The following is a 7,476-nucleotide window of genomic DNA, read 5'->3' on the forward strand; positions in this document are numbered from 1 at the left end:
GCAGACAATTGGCAATTCGTTGTCTAATGGCAATTCGTTTAAAATTCGCCAGTTTATGTGTTGCAATACAGCTTTTGTAGTATACGTGATCTGGTGTGATTGCGGGCTACAATATGTGGGCCGCACCACCAGATCACTGAAGGAGAGGATTGGGGAGCACATCAATAACATCAGGAAAGGGTTTGAGCAACATAGTGTCTCTCTTCATTTTAAGCAAAAACATCATTGCAATCCTGCTCTGATGCATTTTTGCGCAGTTGAGAAATTAATACCTAATTGGAGAGGCTGTAATAGAGTAAGGGAATTGTCAAAGAAAGAAAGCCGTTGGATTTTCAATTTAGACACTCTGAGTCCAGCAGGTCTCAATGTGGACCTTGATATTAACTATTTTATTGCGAATAATTGACGGTATGAGATCAGAATTTTCTGCTTTATTTTTTAATTTACTATTTTTAATTTAATTTTATTATTTTTAGTACACTTTCTCGAAGTTAGCTACCTATGGGAGGTGACATACAGCGGCAGTGGCCGGCGAGACCGTTGCGGCGGCGGGGGGTGGGGGGGGGGGGGGGTTGCGTGCACTCGCAATGTGTGTTGGTGTGTCTGCATCCCCCTTCAACTCATTGGTCGCATTCGGTTTTGCGGAGAGTGTCGTGAGCGTCGCTGTACCTTTAAACTGATATTGAGCAGGGATAGTTGATACATTAGTGAGGACATCTTCTGTTTACTAATGTAGTAGGTGGCGGCGGAATATGGCACTGGTTGCGACTATTCCAGCCGTAATGAGGGTATGTGCAATAGTACTGCTGTTAAATGTATGTTGGCTTTTAGACATTAGGTGATATTTGTCTGTAAAGTTCGTATGAACTGTAGCGCGTCCCTTTTAGGGTGAGCGCTGACATGCAGGCTTGCGGAGGATTCCGTTTTTATGATAGGCGGGGCTAACTTGATGGGAGGGTTTGGTTAAGGGATTTTCATGACGAAATGCATAGGGCAGAGCCACGTTACGTGATTGAGAGCCAGGCGCGGAGCTAGGGGGGGGTCGGGGTAGGACAAGTGCCCCGGGGCGCCGGGTCCCCAAGGGCGCCCAGCTGAGCTTCGGGGTTTTTTTTTTTGGCTGAGGGGAGCAGCGCAGAGAAGAGAGAGAGCTGTGCGGACGGTGGGGAAGGGGGGCCATCTCCCCCCTCCTTCCCTCACCTTAGGTGCTCTCTCTCTCCCTCGCTGTCCCCTCCAATGTCTGTCCGGTGGCTGGCAGCGGCGGGCGGAACTCACCTCCGTCACACTCCAGCGCCGCGTCGGAACACCGGCCGGAAGTTCGGGTGCGCAGCCGCTGCTCTGGTCTGGACCAGACCAGAGTAGCGGCAGATCCATCCGGTGCTGCGACGAGACGGAGGTAAGTTCCGCCCGCCGCTGCCAGCCACCGGACAGACATTGGAGGGGACAGCGAGGGAGAAAGAGCAGCTCTTCCTCTTCTCTGCGCTGCTCCCCTCCTGCTGGGGAGGGGGACACCTGGCTACCTACTCTGGGCACCTATACCTCTGGCTACCTACTCTGGGCACATATACCCCTGGCTACTGGCTACCTACTCTGGGCACCTATACCTCTGGCTACCTACTCTGGGCACATATACCCCTGGCTACTGGCTACCTACTCTGGGCACATATACCCCTGGCTACCTACTCTGGGCACATATACCCCTGCCTACATATACTGGGCATATATACCCCTGGCTACATATACTGGGCATATATACCCCTGGCTACATATACTGGGCATATATACCCCCTGGCTACGTGGACTGGGCATATATACCCCCTGGCTACATATACTGGGCATATATACCCCTGGCTACATATACTGGGCATATATACAACCTGGCTACGTGGACTGGGCATATATACCCCCTGGCTACTTATACTGGGCATATATACCCCTGGCTACATATACTGGGCTTATATACCCCCTGGCTACGTGGACTGGGCATATATACCCCCTGGCTACATATACTGGGCATACATACCCCTGGCTACATATACTGGGCATATATACCCCTGCCTATATATACTGGGCATATATACCCCCTGCCTACATATATTGGGCATATATACCCCTGGCTACATATACTGGGCATATATACCCCCTGGCTACGTGGACTGGGCATATATACCCCCTGGCTACATATACTGGGCATATATACCCCTGGCTACATATACTGGGCATATATACCCCCTGGCTACTTATACTGGGCATATATACCCCTGGCTACATATACTGGGCATATATACCCCCTGGCTACATATACTGGGCATATATACCCCCTGGCTACATATACTTGGCATATATACCCCTGGCTACATATACTGGGCATATATACCCCTGCCTATATATACTGGGCATATATACCCCCTGCCTACATATATTGGGCATATATACCCCTGGCTACATATACTGGGCATATATACCCCCTGGCTACGTGGACTGGGCATATATACCCCCTGGCTACATATACTGGGCATATATACCCCTGGCTACATATACTGGGCATATATACCCCTGGCTACATATACTGGGCACATATACGCCTGACTATATATACTGGGCACATATTATTCTCCTGGCTACATATACTGGGCATATATACCACTGGCTACATATACTGGGCACATATACCTCTGGCTACATATACTGGGCACACATACCCCTGCCTACATATACTGGGCACATATACCCCTGGCTAACTGTTCTGTGGACATCTCTACCCCTGGCTACCTGTTCTGGGGACATCTATACCGCTGGCCACCTATTCTGGGGACATCTATACTGCTGGCCACCTATTCTGGGGACAACTATAGACCTGGGGCTACCTATTTTTGGGGAACCACGTCAGATTGAGTGTATTTTGGAGAACTGCTGCCAGGTGAGAGGCGTCTACCATATTAAGGGGGCATTCTACCTATTTATGTGAAATGCTGTCTATTTATGTGACTCATGACTGCTGAATTTGTCTTTTTGGGGGCCTCATGGTTACTGAATTTGTCTTGTTGGGGGCCTCATGATTTGTTGGGGGCCTCAAGATCGCTGAATTTGTCTTGTTGGGGGCCTCATGATTGCTAAATTTGTCTTGTTGGGGGCCTCATGATTGCTCAGTTGGTTATGTTGGGGGCCTCATGATTGCTGAATTTGTCTTGATGGGGGGGGGGCTCATGATTGCTGAATTTGTCTTGGAACATGCTGGAAGGTACATACTGAGGGAGGGTGAGTGAGCGTGAGCCTGCTAACCTCCATATACATTTGGCTCCACCCATAACCACGCCCACAATTATTATGTGACCACGCCCCTTTTTGGCCCTTGACTTTGGGGGGGGGGGGGGCGCATTAATAGTCTTTGTCCCCGGGCGCTGAAAATCCTAGCTACGCCTCTGTTGAGAGCACCAGGAAGTCCAGGACGTGAGGGTCTGAGGCAGTGTGCATGTGAGCGGCTACCCGGGACTGCATCCACTTATGTGATTACATGCCTGTTGATCACTTACGCTTGTGAGTTTGATACCTTGTAAATTTTACAGCATTAACCACTTCGCCCTATCTGGACGGATATATCCGTCCAGATGGGCACTGCTGCTGCAGCCGTGTGGTGCGCGCGATCGGGCACGCATCCGCGCGCTCCCGCTGCCTCCCGCTGCCCCCCCGATCAGTGAATGGGAATATAATTCCCATTCACCGATCTAAGTCTCCGGCAGAAATGCCGATGCTTTCTCATCAGAGAGCGCGGTATTTCTGCCCCCAGGAAACATCACCTTCTTCTTATAGTTCCTAGATGCGAGATCGTTCGCATCTAGGAATTTTTTGAATGTGGCCATCTTGTGGCCAAATAGTAAACTGCACCCACATACCTAAATTAAATAAAAAAATACATTATATTACATCTAAAATTAGCTATTTACCTCCCAAACTAAAATTACCCAAATACATTTTTGTACTTAAAAAAAAATAAAAAAAATTACAATTAAAAAAAACAAAACACATAAATAGTTACCTAAGGGTCTGAACTTTTTAAATATACATGTAAAGAGAGTATCTTATTAATTTTTTTTAAAATTATAAGCTTATAAATAGTGATGGACGCAAATTGAAAAAATGCACCCTTATTTCTAAATAAAATATCGGCGCCATAAATTGTGATAGGGACGTAATTTAAATGGTGTAATAAGCGGGACAAATGGGCACATAAAATGCATGGGTTTTAATTACTGTAGCATGTATTAATTTTAAACTATAATGGCCAAAAACTGAGGAATAATGATTTTTTTTCCATTTCTATCTTAATCTTCCTGTTAAAATGCATTTACAGTAAAGTGGCTCTTAGCAAAATGTACTACCCAAAGAAAGCCTAATTAGTGGCGGAAAAAACAAGCTATAGATCAATTAATTGTGATAAGTAACGATAAAGTTATTGGCGAATGAATGGGAGGTGAACATTGCTCGGATGCTTAAGATTTTCGACGCTGTAGGCTGAAGTGGTTAAATGATTTTACACTATATAGCGCTTTCTTGAGTTTTAGAATCTGATCGTGGTGATTTGAATCCTATTCCCTGACTACGCTATACATCCATACCACTGGATTTGTTGGAGGCTGATCAGGTGAGTGCGGGGACATAGGGGGAGTGTGTCCCAGCACAAGGTGGTTGTTCACTGTAGGTGACGGGCAACGCTTGTGTTACTGGATTACGCTATGTGCTTTTTATTCCCTTTTTTTAACATGTCTGCTGATCTGTGAGGAAACCTATTGAATCCTGGGACATTCAGTTTGATGCTTGCCAAGCGGCTGGATGCTGACTGTTTTCAATTCCCTCTCCTGAATCAAGCCATTGAGCGCTACGAATGATTTTTGAGTGACATTCTATTTTAGTATTTTTAAATACAAATAAAAAATTATATAATAAAAAAGTGGTATTTGCTTACCTGTCCAGAAGATATAGACACCAGTTCAACTGGAAAAAGGTTTTATTCAAAAAGCAATTTAACAACGCATTTCACGGGTCATGGCCGCTTCCTCAGGTCAATACAAAATGCCTTGATAGCATAGGGGTTAGAGTGTATGCGCCTCATTAGAGGAAATATTAGGAAATAAATACAGTGGCTTGCAAAAGTATTCGGCCCCCTTGACATTTTCCACATTTTGTCACATTACTGCCACAAACATGAATCAATTTTATTGGAATTCCACATGAAAGACCAATACAAAGCGGTGTACATGTGAGAAGTGGAAAGAAGATCATACATCATTCCAAACATTTTTTTTACAAATAAATAACTGCAAAGTGGGGTGTGCGTAATTATTCAGCCCCCTTTGGTCTGAGTGCAGTCAGTTGCCCATAGACATTGCCTGATGAGTGCTAATGACTAAACAGAGTGCAGCTGTGTGTAATCTAATGTCAGTATGAATACAGCTGCTCTGTGACGGCCTCAGAGGTTGTCTAAGAGAATATTGGGAGCAACAACACCATGAAGTCCAAAGAACACACCAGACAGGTCAGGGATAAAGTTATTGAGAAACTTAAAGCAGGCTTAGCCTACAAAAAGATTTCCAAAGCCTTGAACATCCCACGGAGCACTGTTCAAGCGATCATTCAGAAATGGAAGGAGTATGGCTCAACTGTAAACCTACCAAGACAAGGCCGTTCACCTAAACTCACAGGCCGAACAAGGAGAGCGCTGATCAGAAATGCAGTCAAGAGTCCCATAATGACTCTGGACGAACTGCAGAGATTTTCAGCTCAGGTGGGAGACTCTGTCCATAGGGCAACTATTAGTCGTGCACTGCACAAAGTTGGCTTTTATGGAAGAGTGGCAAGAAGAAAGCCATTGTTAACAGAAAGCATAAGAAGTCCCGTTTGCAGTTTGCCACAAGCCATGTGGGGGACACAGCAAACATGTGGAAGAAGGTGCTCTGGTCAGATGAGACCAAGATAGAACTTTTTGGCCAAAATGCAAAACGCTATGTGTGGCAGAAAACTAACACTGCACATCACTCAGTCTGAACACCATGGCCGGATTTCAGGCAAGGCCACATAGGCCATGGCCTAGGGCACCAGGAAAGCAAGGGGTGGGCTGTGGGAAGCAGGGTTTGCCCACCGTACATTCATCCTGCTACACAGTTTGCACATAGCGGTGGACGACTAACAACAGCCGGATCTGGCACCCGAGGGATGAAGGGGCAGAGAATGGGCACTTACAGTGATCAATGAGCTGCCTATCACTTACTGAATGTGCTGCTTGGCAAGAATTTTATAATCTAATCCCTGCCATCATGTCACTAACTGTCCTCAGAGGATCTTATGTTGTAATCCCTGCCATCACTACACTAACTGTCCTCAGAGGGGCCTACAGTCTAATCCCTGCCATCATGTCACTAACTGCCCTCAGAGGAGTTTATAATGTAATCCCTGCCATCATGCCACTAACTGTCCTCAGAGGAGTTTATAACCTAATCCCTGCCATCACTACACTAACTTTCCTCAGAGCGGCCTACAGTCTAATACCTGCCGTGTTGGGGGGAAAGGGGGTCTAGGATGCTGTCGGTCTGAGGGCAGCTGGTGATAGTGGGCCTTGGGCGGTAATAAGTACAAATCCGGCCCTGCTGAACACACCATCCCCACTGTCAAATATGGTGGTGGCAGCATCATGCTCGGGGGGTGCTTCTCTTCAGCAGGGACAGGGAAGCTGGTCAGAGTTGATGGGAAGATGGATGGAGCCAAATACAGGGCAATCTTGGAAGAAAACCTCTTGGAGTCTGCAAAAGACTTGAGACTGGGGCGGAGGTTCACCTTCCAGCAGGACATCGACCCTAAAGATAAAGCCAGGGCAACAATGGAATGGTTTAAAACAAAACAAATCTATATGTTAGAATGGCCCAGTCAAAGTCCAGATCTAAATACAATCGAGAATCTGTGGCAAGATCTGAAAACTGCTATTCACAAACGCTGTCCATCTAATCTGACTCAGCTGGAGCTGTTTTGCAAAGAAGAATGAGCAAGGATTTCAGTCTCTAGATGTGCAAAGCTGGTAGAGACATGCCCTAAAATACTGGCAGCTGTAATTGCAGCAAAAGGTGGTTCTACAAAGTATTGACTCAGGGGGCTGAATAATTACACACACCCCACTTGGCAGTTATTTATTTGTAAAAATTGTTTGGAATCATGTATGATTTTCGTTCCACTTCTCACGTGTACACCACTTTGTATTGGTCTTTCAAATGGAATTCCAATAAAATTGATTCATGTTTGTGGCAGTAATGTGACAAAATGTGGAAAACTTGAAGGGGGCCGAATACTTTTGCAAGCCACTGTATGGCAGCCTCCATAGCCCTCTCACTTCAAGTGTCTTTTAAATGGTGAAAATATTATAAAGTGCTGACAAACACAAGTGAAGAAAACTGAACAATAAATAGGAAGAATGTGTTTAAAGGAGGATCCTTG

Source organism: Hyperolius riggenbachi, chromosome 3, assembly GCF_040937935.1.
Source record: "Hyperolius riggenbachi isolate aHypRig1 chromosome 3, aHypRig1.pri, whole genome shotgun sequence".
Classification (NCBI taxonomy): domain Eukaryota; kingdom Metazoa; phylum Chordata; class Amphibia; order Anura; family Hyperoliidae; genus Hyperolius; species Hyperolius riggenbachi.